Raw genomic sequence first — 15,459 nt, 5'->3', positions numbered from 1 at the left:
CCATTTTTTCCCTAAAGTGTATTTATTTTCCTGCACCTAAAACCTAGGGTGGCATTAGAGATGGCTAAGTCCTGTGCAAGATGAAACTTTCTTCTCATCAAAAGCAGCCACTGTCTGTAGGTAAAAGAAATAAGGGATTATTGTCCCCGGACTGTAAAGAGCAGGGATCTCATTAGTAAGACCACCAGAGAAGAACGTACAAAAAACAAGCTAACCCCCCAACTACAGGAAGAATTGTTCATCACTGAGTTCGAGAGGAGATTCCAGGTGAGTAGGTGACCAAAGGTTGCAGGCCTGCTTATGGCCCTCTAACACAAGAGCTCATTTGGGAAGCTGTCCTATACCAATACATTTGAATGTCTTGTGGATAGGAATAATCAAATATATTTAATTCTCCCCTGGACAGAATTTGAATGAAAGTTGAAGAATATAACTCAACCATAGCAGACACATACACTTAATGGGGGTTTTTCTTTAATCACAAAGGGGTTATTCTCATGAACAGACCTGCCCGACCCCATTTGTCAAAGTTTGTTCCCATGTGCCACCAAGATGTAAAACAGTTCATCATTTTTAATGCAGCTGGCCTCCCAATTCAAATTTCACCCAAGCCATAAACTGACATAATGGCTTAGGTAAGCTATTATCTCGTAACTTTTGACTGCCATCTGTTTTACCGGAACAGCATCCTACAGAGCTCACCATAGGTGCTTTCAGACAGAGGCTCAATTTGCAAACAGGTTGGCTTGAATATCTCAAACAAGTTGTCGGCAACAGGTTTTGCCCAGAAAGGGCAAATCAGGATTAAATTGGGTGGCGGCGGGGCGGCGGGGAGCAAGCTGGCATTCTGATGCTGGCATTGTGTGGAGGCTGCAATGCATGAGAAGCACTGATCCCACAAGAAACACCTTTCTAAAAGAACTATTTCAGTGCTATTGCAGTATTACTAAGGCAATCTGTATGTTGCACCTTATGCACCCAATAAGTGCTACATAAAACAGAAGCTACATCAAGTCTAATGGGAAAACCGACAGGCCTTGTTTTTTATTTCCATAGATTGTCAACCCCATAAGCAGTAACTTCAGTTTGAAGATCAAAGCCTATTGCTCTGCCTTCCCCAACCAGGTGCCCTCTAGATAGTTTGGGCTACAGCTTCCAACCAACATGGCCAATGATCAGGGATGTTGGGGGTTATAGTCCAAAACATCTGGAGGCCACCTAGTTTTGAAAAGATGCTCCAGATGAACAGGAATATGGAAATACAAATCAGAGGCGCTGATGGTAACTTTTTATACTGTTTTTGTAACCTATGCAAATCTGGAAAAGAAAACTCCATTCAATTCCACTAACAGTTTTGCAATCTAGGGAGCCCCTTACTTTGAATTCTAGAACTAGGAAGTGGTGAGGTTGTTGGTTCCCCCTTCTCCTCCTAAAACGTGTTGTTAAGGTAAAGAAGCAGTACAGTGGTACCTCGGGTTACATACACTTCAGGTTACAGACTCTGCTAACCCAGAAACAGCACATCGGGTTAAGAACTTTGCTTCAGGATGAGAACAGAAATTGTGCTCCGCTGGCGTGGCGGCAGCAGGAGGCTCCATTAGCTAAAGTGATGCTTCAGGTTAAGAACAGTTTCAGGTTAAGAACGGACCTCCGGAACGAATTAAGTACTTTACCCGAGGTACCACTGTATATCACATTGTCTGTTCTTCCCACGCACACCTGTGGAATGAGGCTGGCGAAACATATGACATGATGAAATCACATTATGCATTTCCTTAATTACACATTAATTACATGTTACAGAGCAAGGAGGGGAGTTCAACAAAAGGCTGCAGTTTTTAGCAGCAATTCCCATGATTGCTATAATATCTACCGCTAATCTTAGATGGTTTGCCAGATATGTTGGCAAAAGTGAGGCCGTCAAGAATGTGCCTTTTGAACCATAGCCTCTTTTCTAAATGTGTTTAGCAAAAGTTCATCTTTAATGTGAAACTGAAAGCCATTTATCTAGGATTGAGCAAATTTTAAACCCACACGGAGGACCGGTCGAATATTTGATTCTTAAACCTGACTTGAAAAGACTAATTTCCTTACCATATTATTGTTTTTAAAGGGATTTCTTCTGGGATTGTAAAGCAAAGGACGGCACAGTTAAAGTATCTTACACAGGAAAGAGATTTTCTTTTCCTTAAAAGCAGGAGGTTCGCCCACATGATCACCTGGGACAAAGTTGGCCAGTGCAAACAGACTAGAAGGTTATAGGAGCCTGGGAATGTTTAACCTCAAGAAAATAATTACAGCTCAGCAAGATCAGAAGGAATTACACAGGAAATGTGAATAGTAACCCTTTAGTGTCCCCCAAAGCATCCCTTAGCACTGAACCATTCTACCAAAGTACAGAGCTAGCCAGACAACTGGAGAGAAGGCTATATTTACATCCTAAATAAAATAAACAATGAATTATAAACACATAAATAATATGATGGACTTTTGTTTTCAGAACAGCACTTTTTCATATTACCCAGCCTTGGGCTTTATAATTAAGAGTGCAAAATAAATGTGTCATTTCAAATTATATGTGAAATAGCATTGTGGTCAGCTGCATTTCTGCAGCTTTTTTTTTTTAAAAAAAATATCATCATCAATATGTCTCTTAACAAAGTAGTGGTTTTATTGCTGGAGTTCATTTTCTTGTTTGTGCTTGGACGTCTGGCCCTCAGGATTAAATTACCCCCAAAAAGGGGAGGAAAGAAAAAGGGCAAGTGGTATGAAAAAAATTGGAAAAATAAACTAACATCTTGATCCTATGCAGAGTTTGAGGTATGTATATGCCAGCTAAAATCAGTGGACTTAGACACACCTAACTCTGTAAAAGAATCAGTCATAAGTGTGTTCTGTGTGCCAGCAACAAACAGTTGGACCTCTTGCTCCTTTTCAGCTGGCAAAGCCAGCTCAACCATGAGTCAAGGTGAGATGACTGCTTCGGTCCTCAAGATCCACCAGGGCAGAAGATCCTGCCTCCAAGGAATGCATTGCCCACTGGTGCTACAGTGATGGCAGGAACAGCTGCAGCATGCTCCTTGGAGGGCTGATCCGCCACCTCCTCTGTAAAAAATGTCACCAGAAACAGGCAGGGTGTGCACATGCATGGGGAAGGCAGGTGGGATGGATGGGATCTGCCAAGAGAGAGCTGTTTCCCTCACTCTCAACAGTGCCTCCCCAGTTTACATGATTTCACGTGTACATGTGGAGTCCAGGAATGTAGTTCTTTATCATTAAGTAGACTTGCACAGGGCAGCCCTTCAGCTGGAAGACTCCTTAAAAGAAAGAACTGTCCTCTGTAAAGTAGGATACATGGCACCCTAGGCCAAACACAGACGACACAGGACATTTCTGAGTCAGCTTCCTGTCCAGTAGCCGAGGCATTGTTCTGTAAATATGTTGTAAAATTAAGAAATCAAGGGCAGCTTCATTTGAGAACAAAAGGTTAAAGTAACCAACTTCTAGGTACGCCCTACCAGTGGCTACCAGCTTTGGATGGCAAGCATCCAGTGCAAAACCAGCACATACATTAATATATTGATTTTAAAATTTCAGCGCATGGGAAATTCACTTTCAAAAAAATCAAGTACAGTGGTACCTCGGGTTAAGTACTTAATTCGTTCCTGAGGTCCGTTCTTAACCTGAAACTGTTCTTAACATGAAGCACCACTTTAGCTAATGGGGCCTCCCGCTGCCGCCACACAATTTCTGTTCTCTTCCTGAAGCAAAGTTCTTAACCCGAGGTACTATTTCTGGGTTAGCGGAGTCTGTAACTTGAAGCGTATGTAACCTGAAGCGTATGTAACCCAAGGTACCACTGTACTGTGAATGTAATAGAGGGTTATTGTTTTTATCCTGATCTTTTTGAACTTTAATGGTGCTTTCATTCTTATTTATTTCAAAGAATCTTCCAAGATCCAGTAATACATTATAGAAAGCTTCAGCTCTGCAGACAACTACAAGGAAATCTGAATGCTTAGAGAGTGCAGCTGAATCAGGTTACAAAATTGTCAAGTGTCAATTCAGGGGTGGGAATGTTATATTGTTGATGCTCTTCATTACACCCATTACGCAATTCAGCTCCTGGGAATGATGGCAATCTAGCAAGCTGTTATGAGATTTTCTTTCTATTATACACTAAAGAAGAAAGAAAATGTCATAATATCCAATACAAGGCAATGTTGTAAGAGGGCTTTTGAAAATATATTTTTAAAAATACGTTAATGGTCCAAGAAAACCCAAAACAATACTATTGAAATGTTGTGGGATCACTAGTAAATACCAGTTTTTAAGCAATTCTTCCATCTATTCAAAATATTGAAGACAACTACCTCATGCCTGTACTCGCGCCTAACATGTTTGCAATGTAATCACACCAAACCTAACACTCGGGTATATGAAACATGGAAAAGAGCTGTGAAAAAGGAAGACAAATTATGGCCAGTAGCATCCTCATGGGAATACACATTTCCAGAAAACGAATTTGCACATTTTTGACATGCATTTCTATATCATTTAAATACAACTTTTTGATTCATTCAGATTGCTTTTCTTGCCCATTCAGTTTTCCTAGTCCAAATATATTGCTCATGTATCATGGTTTTCACAGGAAGCTGATATCCTAGTATGATCAGGTGCTATTCATGAGCATGTGACTGGAACAAGAGGGATAAACTGAGATCATGCACTGAAATGTGCTAGCTTCAACTATTTAATGCAGCGGATTGTGCATGGTGGAAAGACACTGAATCATATCATCTTAAGTATTCCTGACAACACATGACATGAGCGCTGTCCAGAAAGTTCTAGAATTATTTCATTCAAGACCATTGTACTTAACTCTTGCTATTCCATGAGGGCCAGAAGATTTCCCTGGTGCAAATACAAAGAAATGTATAAAAAGTATATATTTCTGCAAAAGTCTTCTACCACGCACCACTTATAATATTCATGTACTTTTGTAGTTATGAACTAAGCAAATGAAAATATTTTCCCCTATTGGTGAACTTCTGCTTTCTCCAATTTTAATTTTTTAAAATAAGAAAAAGAAAACAAGAAGTAGAAAAAGACAAATAAGACAAATAAGGGGACAAATAAGAAAAAGAAAACAAGAAGTAGAAAAAGAAGGTGATTTCATTCTTCAGTGCTACAGCATTGGAGGATCACAGATATGTTTTTCAGAGTGCATATATTAAAAGGATTACTATAAAACTGTTCCACTTCTTGGAATGGAAATTACTTAATGCTTTGCTAAAGCAGAGAAAACAAGCCTCAACTATATCTCAGTTGCTACAAACCTTGAAATTTGTTATATACAGTATAAAACACTTATCCAGGGGTTATTTATAAGGATAAAGTTCAGAATTCCAAACAGTGTATGAGCACTAACTCTTTTCACATTGTTCGATAGCAACAAAAAGCCTAACAGTCTAAACCATTATTACCCTATGAGTAAAAATCTACTATTCATAAGAATGTTAGAAGTGGAAAAAAGTCACTGAGGTCTCTGCTACAATCATTCATCAAATATCATAATACATTACAATGGTATCCACTCAGACTTAAATTTGTACTGCACATCACTGGAACTTTACAGTTTTATGGCACATTGTTAGTACCATCATAACCATATATTCGAGCACCGCAAATCTTGGCACTGAATTGTAAACAACCTAACTATTCTATGGTATAACCCTTTATGCATTGTTTGTGGACTAATGCAACCTGCAGTACAGATTAAATTTTGGCTACCTAGTACCTAACCTTTTGAAGTTTTTTTGAAGGAAACACCCCTAAACTAATGGGAAGGACCGAGAAACAGTTTGTAGCAAATCTTAATTTGGATATACAGTAGTTGTATGTTTTCAGCTGGAGTTGACCAAAACTGAGGATGTACTACAAGCTTCCTCAATCTCGGCCCTCCAGATGTTTTTGGCCTACAACTCCCATGATCCCTAGCTAGCAGGACCAGTGGTCAGGGATGATGGGAATTGTAGTCTCAAAACGTCTGGAGGGCCAAAGTTGAGGAAGCCTGAAGTAGTGAATTCCTGGGGAACTTCATGCAGGATTAGCAATTGTACTCCCTGCAATAGGAGTCCTTACCTCCAATATGACTGCCTTAAAAGGTAAAGGCAAAGGATCCCTGACAGTTAAGTCCAGTCGCAGACAACTCTGGGGTTGCGGCGCTCATCCCGCTTTATAGGCCAAGGGAGCCAGTGTTTGTCCACAGACAGTTTTTCTGGGTCTTGTGGCCAGCATGACTAAGCCACTTTTGGCGCAACGGAACACCAAAACCGGAGCAGCACATGGAAACAGGACGCAGGTGGCACTGTGGTCTAAACCACTGAGCCTCTTAGGATTGTCGATCAGAAGGTCGGCAGTTGAGCTCCCATTGCTCGGTCCCAGCTCCTGCCAACCTAGCAGTTTAAAAGCACACCAAAAAGTGCAAGTAGATAAATAGGTACTGCTCCAGCAGGAAGGTAAACGTCTGCCTTACTTATTTGTAAATAAAGCAAATGATGCTATATGTCTCCAAAGGAAACTGTATTGTGGAGCACTGTACCTAAATAAGCTGGGATGTGCATAACAGGATTTTACAGAGCTGCTCCCACCTTTGTTTACATGATTTTATTTTTATTCTACTTATATTTGATTACTTTCAATATTTGCTGCAACAAGTTGCACTTACTGAATCATCATTTTGGAACAAGCTAAAACAAAAGATGAGTTCAGTGACAAATTTCATTTCACCATAAATGACCTTGTAACCAAAGCATCACCACTGCCCTCATAATTTTTCTGTATTCGGCAGAAATTTAGCTAATGGCCCTCTAAGACCAGAATAAATAGTACTGCCTCATTTCCTCAGCCCAATTTACAACAGGTTCAGCATTGCAAGGATAAATATGGTGGGAAAATAACCATTCTGCTTCCCGCTGGGCTCAAAGAAAGGAACCACTTACTTGAGTCAAATTATTTCGATTTGCCTATTTAGTCTGTGGTTTCAGTAGTCTAATAGTACTTCAAAAGAAGACAGGACTATCACATTGAAAGATAATGAAATTCACTGGACTCACAGTCACAGCCTATGTCAGTACATAGCACATAAGAATCATAATGCTACCATAGTACAACATCTCTCTTTTATTTTGCTTCCTCGCTGCCAGTCTTTAGACTCAGGCACATGGAACACCTCATTCTGACTTATGGTTGTCACACAGCTCTTGGTCATAAAGACAGATTAATTTTCTATGTTTGTTTGTTAGCCATTCTAATTCCATGCACAAAATAATTATTTTTATAATTTACAGAAACACAGAAATCTGCCTTATACCATCTAACCAAGGATTAACTTCAGACTGACAGCAGCTCTCCAGGGTCTCAGAAAAAAGTGTTCCCCATCACCTGTGGCCCAAGAGCCTTTGAAGTGGAGATAACCAGGAATAAATCCCAGATTTCACTTGCAAATCAGGTGCAATCAGGTCCCTCTCCATAAAATAACTACAAGATCCACAGATGCATGCACTGTATTAGAGGTCCAAAAAGCAACTATAGAAGATGGTAAATAATACATATATGTTTTCCTATCATATGGTTTCATGTGGTAAAATAACCAAGGTATATCAAGCTGGTGATATATTTAATCCAGTATCAAGAGATTTGGGGCACTTTCAGACTTTCACTATATTTAGGTGGGATTCAATCACATACTGGAAAATCCAGGTTGCGCAATCTAAGTGCAGTTGAAAGACTTGCACAACAACCCTCCTTTCTCCAAAATATCAGGTTTTGCTATAGGAAAAGTGATATAAAAATGTCCTGGAAAGTGTGGAATGCCACTTGCCCGAGGCAATGCCATCTAAACTCCCATGAACAGTTCACAAAGTATGCTCAATAAAAAGGTTGTCCGGAAGCGATTTTGGACAGGAAGAGACTTCTGTAATCCAGTGCTACTGCCTCACTTCAAAATTTATTATTTATCCTGTCGCATTTTACATCTTTTTGAACACAGCATAGTAAATAACTGAAGAACTTCAAGATATTGAGAGGCCAACAAAGAAACGTTGCCTTTGACTACACTCCAGAATGCGGCATTTCTAATTCCATAAAATTATGTCTGCAAATTTATAAACATTCACTTATGTGTGAGCCCCACTGAATCAGCAGGACTTAGTTCCAAGTCAACATGTATAAGACTGGCTGTCACAATACTACAAGACAAAAAGAAAATGGATCTGGTAAGTAAAATGAAAAATTAAGTAAATTTGAAGTTCCAAGTTCTTTCATACACAGTGAAATCACATAGAATTAGGAATAAACAAATTGGGTGAGAAAGACATACTACTAAAGAAATGGATCTTACAAGTGCTTCTGAAATACGTCCACTATCATTGAAAAGCTACAAAATGTAGGGAAAGTAAAGAAATGGTGGAATGCCACAAATAAATACATCAGGTGTCAGCAAAACATACATTACAAAACAAAAATGTTGGATATACTGTACAGTGTACCTCGGGTTAAGAACTTAATTAGTTCTGGAGGTCCATTCTTAACCTGAAACTGTTCTTAACCTGAGGTACCACTTTAGCTAATGGGGCCTCCCACTGCCGCCGCACGATTTCTGTTCTCATCCTGAAGCAAAGTTCTTAGCCTAAGGTACTATTTCTGGGTTAGCAGAGTCTGTAACCTGAAGCATCTGTAATCTGAAGCATCTGTAACCCGAGGTACCACTGTATATGAATATGTCCAAGTCTTTTCGTAGGCCAATGGTTTAATATGCAGTATGGTAACACTTGACTTAGCATGGGTCACGAAGAGTCGGACACGACTAAACAACTAAACAACAACAACAACATCCTCCCAATATTACAAAAACTAAGGAAGGTAGGATAAACTTTTCCTGATGTAGAATGTGTTCACTTGTTTGATTAATGACTTAATGACTTAAAAGAGCAAATACTAGATAAAATTTTAGAGAACTGGAGAGAGGACTTTTTCCAAGTAGGGTTCCAATGTCTTTCGCACCTGCATGACAGCCTGAAATTCTGTCACCCACCGTTCACATCATAGCATCTCTATCCTGGGGATAGTTGTGCCTGCTGTTGCCTATCTGTTTTATGATTTGATTATGATTTTGTTGGAAACTATGAATGAAAGACAGTACACAAATGTATTAAGCTAACAGCCATAAGGGGAGATGCTGTGGGAGTAGTCTCTTCAGAATACAGCATTCCCCTTCAATGATTCCCCGCCCCCAGCTTAAATCAGGTAAGACATCTTTAGCAGGTGGGCAGGTCACCTATATGTCAACTTGCAGTAAACAACTCCTCCCCCAGGCAAACACATGTAACTTTAAAGTCTCTTAACCTTCATATTTTTGACTACGAGCCTGAACTGTTGAATTTCTACCTGCCCTGCTGATGCACACACAGGGAGAGAGGAATAACCCAAGATAGGGTGGGGGGGAGCCTGTGACCAACTAAGCCATGGGTCAGCAAAGTTTTTCAGCAGGGGGCCAGTCCACTGTCCCTCAGATCTTGGGGGGGACGACTCTATTTTGAAAAAAAAAATATGAACAAATTCCCCCGCCCCACAAATAACCCAGAGATGCATTTTAAATAAAAGCACACATTCTATTCATGTAAAAACACTAGGCAGGCCCCACAAATAACCCAGAGATACATTTTAAATAAAAGGGCACATACTAAAACATGCTGATTCCTGGACTGTCTGCAGGCCGGATTTAGAAGGCAATTGGGCTGGATCCGGCCCCCGGGCCTTAGTTTGCCTACCCATGAACTAGGCACTCAACAGGGGTTCAGACCTTAGAGGGGCACAGTACTGACCTTTGAAGGGCACAGTTTGTGGTATCCCTTGTTACATGGTACATCCTTTTTGAAGTCAATCTGTGAAGCAACCTGCTACAAACTAAGGAAGCTGATTTAAATTCAGCTGCAATCCAATTGCAATTGACCAAAAATTACCTTGTGGGCTGCAGGTGTGATGATGTACCTAAGGCCTGCAAGTGGAACAGTATCCCTTGGGAGATGGTGGAGGCTTTTGGAGGCTTTTAAGCAGAGGTTGAATGGCCATCTGTCATGGATGCTTTAACTGAGATTCCTGCATTGCAGGGGGCTGGACTAAATGACCCTTGGGACCCCTTCGAATGCTACAATTCTATGAAGAATTTGGAAAAATAGTTGATGCACAATGGAAACAAAGGAATTGATGTTGAAGATCTGTGCTGTGAACTTAACAGCAATAGCCAAAAGGCTTCTGAAGTCTAAGTCATTGTCAGCCACAAGAGGTGAACACCGTTTCTCAAAGTTCAAACTTATAAAAATCCACATATGCTCCACAATTCTAGTTACACGTAGGTAGTCGTGTTGGTCTGCTGTAGTCGAAACAAAATAAAAAATTAAAAAATCCTTCCAGTAGCACCTTAGAGACCAACTAAATTTGTTATTGGTATGAGCTTTCGTGTGCATGCACACTTCTTCAGATACTGGTATCTGAAGAAGTGTGCTCCTGATACAGGTATCTGAAGAAGTGTGCATGCACACGAAAGCTCATACCAATAACATACTTAGTTGGTCTCTAAGGTGCTACTGGAATGGTTTTTTAAAAAAAAAATTTATTTTGCTTCACGCTCCACAATGTTTCAAAAGAGACCAGTTGGGTTGGCAACTATGTCAACTGAATGTGCCAAAGCACCAGCACTGAAGGAATTGGTGACAAAAAAAAAATTTGTCAAGGAAAAGGCACGCAAAATGAGATTTTGATGTGCCTGCAAAGGGAAACATTTAAGAGACTTAAAAATTTAACATCACGATTCACAAGGTCAGATTTGTGTGCTGAAACGTTTCCTTTTGTATTTGGGAAAGCTAGCCCAAGATTGCTGCATTACTTATTCTTGCAACTTAAAACAAATTTAGCAGTTCTGTGTTTTTCGTTGGGGTTTTTTCTACATCTGCTTTTGAAAATTGAAGTTAGCAACTGTTTTGCGGGGGGACGGGATAGGGTTTGCAAGTAGTTTGCCTTTCCTAGGACTCAAAATAGCCTGGTATTGAGCACTGCCTCTGACCCCTCTGGATTTTGTCGCTGACGGGAGTTGCAGTCCCACCAAACATCTGGAAGGCCACAGGCTTCCCACGTCACTGAAAATTTCTGAGGCGGCCGAAAAGAGCTTCCCAAAAGGGGAGGAGCGCGAGACTGCCCGCCCAAGAAACCCCACGCTCTCTTTCTCCCACATCCTCTCCCTCCTCCCCTAGAGGGCAACGAAACTCCACACGGGGGAAGGAGCCGAGGCGGCGCACACGGTCCTGCGTCAGAAGATACCAATGCGCGCTTTTGAGGTCCGGCTGAAGGAACAGGGGGTGGAGGGGGGAAGAGGAGAAAACCGTTAAGAGTCCTGAGTCAGCCTCCCGCGCGTGCGCGCCCGGCCGAAGGCTGCTTATTGTGGTAGACGCGGCTTTGAAAGGCGAAGAACGCGGGGGGATTACTTATGAGCCCTCCCTTCTCACCCCTCCTCCTCCTCTTCCTTTGCGCGGCTGCGTCACGCGCCAGACGACGTCACGGAGGTCAGGCGGTTCTGAGGCTTTTGGCGTGCAGGCTCGTGAGAGCGTCGTTTCTCTCAGGACTTCGCGGGGAGGGCGCTCCTTTTTCCTTCCTCCTTCCCTCCCGCCTCGCCTTTGGCTCTCCGGGCAAGGCGGCAGCGGCAGCGGGAGGAAGGTGGAAGGCAGCGTTCGGCGGGAAAAGGGATTCCTTCAGCTCGCCTGCTGGGTCATTGTAATAAATAAACATACAAACAAACAAATATTTTGGGTGTCTCTTCTTTTTCCCTCTAATGCCTCACACACGAAGCCACACCTGTTGTGAGGCTGCAGTTCTGTGCAGAGTTGCCTGGGAGCAAGTCCCACAGAATTAAGTGGGAATTAAGCATTATAAAATTTATACCCTGGTTTTTCACCCGACTCTGCAGCTATGAATGCGCCAGTGGCTACTTACCATTTTAATCTAGCCCGCATCCCATAGTCTGGATGGCTGCAGGGAACAAGGCTGTGCATCACTGTGTACTGGGGAGCTACAGCAAGGAAGAGATACTGCAGGATGCTAGACTCCATGAGCCTCTTCATAGATCTAGATATAGATGGAGAAATTAATTTTGCACATGTTCAGATAATAATAATATAATTTATTATTTGTACCCCACCCATCTGGCTGGGTCTCCCCAGCCACTCTGGGCGGCTTCCAACAAAGATTAAAAATACATTAAAATGTCACACATTAAAAACTTCCCTGAAGTTTTTGCATGTTCTGTTTTGTGCCATGGCACAGAAATCCATCTTAGCCAAGCTCAAATTTAAACTTCGAATACAGTTTACAACGGATGCTAGTTAGTCACCTTGACCATAGCTCAGTTGTAGAGGACACACCCTGGTGAAAGGGATCAGAGAGCAGGTGATGTTCCTCTGCCTGAGACTCTGAAGAGGCTCTGCCCATCAGAATATACAATACTGAGCTAGATCGACAAGTGGAACAAATCTGGAATAGATGGGAAATTGTTTCACCAGTGCAAGCTCCCAAGCACACACTTAGGCCTGTACCCATGCTGCCTTTGATCATGCTGCTTGTGTGCCCACATGACAATGTTGTGAACATAGAGCAGAAAGCAAAAGTGGGCAAATTAAAAACTGTAGGATTGATGTTTTAGTCAGTGGCGTAGCGTGGGGGGTGCAGGGGGGGCCCGGGCGCAACATCTGGGGGTTAGGGTTAGGGGGCGCAAACCCACGGGTTAGGGGGTGCAAATTACTTGCCTTGCCCCGGGTGCTGACAACCCACGCTACGCCACTGGTTTTAGTTATCTACAGTCTGAGAAAATGCAGAAAGAACCAAAACATTTTAACATTGCTGTGAAAATGCCCTATGTATTCACAACACAGTTTAGTATAGCACTGCATGTAGTCAGATGCATCTGCAGATACGCTAGGACAGCACCAACCTGAACAATAAATGACACACAAGCAAAACTGGCCTGGAATATTTTGTGGGTCATGGTTATTCCTAGTTAACAGATGGCAAACTGTTCGCTGCAAATGTTTTAGATGCAGAAGTGAGAAGCAGCCTAGTCAGTTTGAAGAGCTTTCCAAAAAAGCAGAAAGGCAACACTATATAATAAGTGCATTATTCCAATGGGATTAGCTGTTTTGTGTGTTTCTGTTCTGTTCTTGCATCTTATGACTTTTCAATGGCTCTTTATTGGTAGTGGTGGTGGGGATAAGTAGTCAGCATTCTTCTGAAAAACAGAGCCCTTCTTACAATCTCTCAAGCTGTCTGGGCTGCAGTTGAATCATGAGGTCACATACGAATATTTTGAGAATTTGACGGCGATCATTATTGTGAATGAAAGAAATTGAAAGCATCTGCCCATCTCCTCCTGCTGCATTTCCTATTCCCAGGACCTGAGTTGTGTGTTGGATAGACTATTACTCAAAAGTAAAGCTTTTTGTAGGAAAGGGCAACTGTTGCCCTTTGAAAATCTGTTCCCAGAGCATGACACAGACAACAAGAAGGCATGTTCTGGGAACACTGGGGCAGCCATTCCATCAGACTGGAACACAGAGAGAGAAGGGAAGCAAGGCCACTCCATTAGTCCAGCTGCCTTTGGCTCCCTCACATCCGTCACCTGGTGGCAGCCATTGCATAAGGCGATCTGAACTGCTGCCATCCCAGCTGGTTGTTTTGAGAACTGTAACTTTAAGAACTACTGCCTGAATTTGACTCCCCCTTCTCATCACTTTTTATTTTTATGTCATGTCCTTTAGATTGGAACCTGATGGCAAGAACAACCTTGCCTTTTCTTTTTCTTTTTGGATCTGTAAGCTACTCCTTTTCAGCTGAAGCGTTGGTGTTAAAATGTCTTAAACAAATAAATTAATAAATGATGTCATTTATGAACATAATTTATTCCAAGTTGTTCATACTGTTTTATGGATGTGTTATGTTCACCACCTAGGTACTTTGTTTACTGGGTGTTATCTGAGCCTGTGAAATAAACAAACATATCAGCTCTTGCTGGATACTTTACAGCAAGGAATACAGTATTGCTGTAGTTCATTTGCCCTCAGTATTTTCTGACTTGACCAAAGCAAGCTAACCTAACCCAAATATGTGGTTGAAGATGCACTGAGTTTGAACGATTATCTCATTAGTGACCTCAGCCATCTGTGCAGACGGCTGCTAACTCTGGAGTTTGGCAAGGCAGATCAGGGTCTCTATCATTGCATTGAGCCGTGGGCGGGGGAGGGGAGAGAGAGAGAGAGAGAGAGAGAGAGAGAGAGAGAGAGAGAGATGGATGCTCCTTGTTCTCTCTGCTCTGTCTCTTCCACAAACTGCAAAGCATTGTGGATCCCCAAAGAGCAGATTCAATGTAAGAAACAATACACCCTTTCCTGAAACTTTTTGGGCACGTCTATACAAAAGTTTTCACTACTCTGATCCAATACATTTCCTCTCCTCAAGCCATGAGATACCCATGCTTTCAGGAAGTGCATGTATAAAATTACGTGCCAGTCAGGTTTACTGTGTTGTACAGGGGTGAAATCCTAAGGAAATAGGACTGGAATGACTTAACTTCAATTACCCAGCAATGTAAAAAGTTTATTCAGATGTATTTGTTTAATATATTTATACAAAGCTGTTCAATAGCATTGTTCTCTGGGTGGCTAACAGCAGAAAATGATAAAATGCATATCATAGGACTATTTCTAGGATAAAAAATAGTAATCTTCAGCATGTGCTGTCTAAATCTGAATACTTATTCAGTTTTGCTATTTGCTATTTTTTAATATTAAAAAAGATCACAACTGCAGACCTGTGCATTCTTAGGGTATGTTGACATTGCCACATACTCTTCATCAGTGTGCTCCAATTAGCCACATCCATCCTGCAGTTTCTTGACCAACACTGCTATTTGAAGAGAGTTCCCTGCCTCCCCAACCAGCTTCAATCCAGCTAGAAAACTGGATGTGGAGTAAGCAGTAATGTAAGCATTTGAGACAGCCATTGCACCATGTACAGATGACAGCTTCATGAATAAGAGTTCTGGGCAGGGGTGTTTTGCAGGGTCAGGGTCATGTGCATCAGGTGAAGACACCCCCCCCCCCATTTTCTGAAGTGAACAAATGCAAACTAAAATGCACTGGGGGAGGGGATGACCTTGCCGCATTTTAAGATGCAAATGTGAGCACACCCTTGTTTGGGGACTACGGACACCACCCATCTCTCAATAGGAATTATTTCCCATGAAACACATCCGGGATCAAAATGAACTATTACATTACAAGAGGCAAGGGAGAACCTGCAGCCATCCAGATTTTGCTGAACTCTCAGCTCCCATCGCAAATGACCGTTGGCCAT

The 15,459-nt window shown here is 41.7% G+C and overlaps 1 protein-coding gene across 4 annotated transcripts in view; it reads right to left on the bottom strand.

Annotated features, from left to right (window-relative positions):
- LOC310689509 (uncharacterized protein) overlaps positions 1 to 15,459 on the bottom strand; it is a 209,398-nt gene that overhangs the window by 82,745 nt on the left and 111,194 nt on the right. For 3 of the 4 annotated variants that reach the window (XM_083467302.1, XM_083467303.1, XM_083467304.1), the window contains exon 1: positions 10,026 to 10,438. The exons of the other annotated variant lie outside the window; for it this stretch is intronic. The gene's annotated coding sequence lies outside the window, so the exon portion shown is untranslated. Of the gene's footprint in view, positions 1 to 10,025; positions 10,439 to 15,459 lie in introns of those variants that run through there. 4 annotated transcript variants of the gene reach the window in all.

Source organism: Podarcis liolepis (assembly GCF_965112155.1).
Source record: "Podarcis liolepis genome assembly, chromosome: 12".
NCBI classification, from domain to species: Eukaryota; Metazoa; Chordata; class Lepidosauria; order Squamata; family Lacertidae; genus Podarcis; species Podarcis liolepis.
Note: the sequence above shows the minus strand (reverse complement) of the source record. Positions and strands in the feature narration are given on the sequence as shown.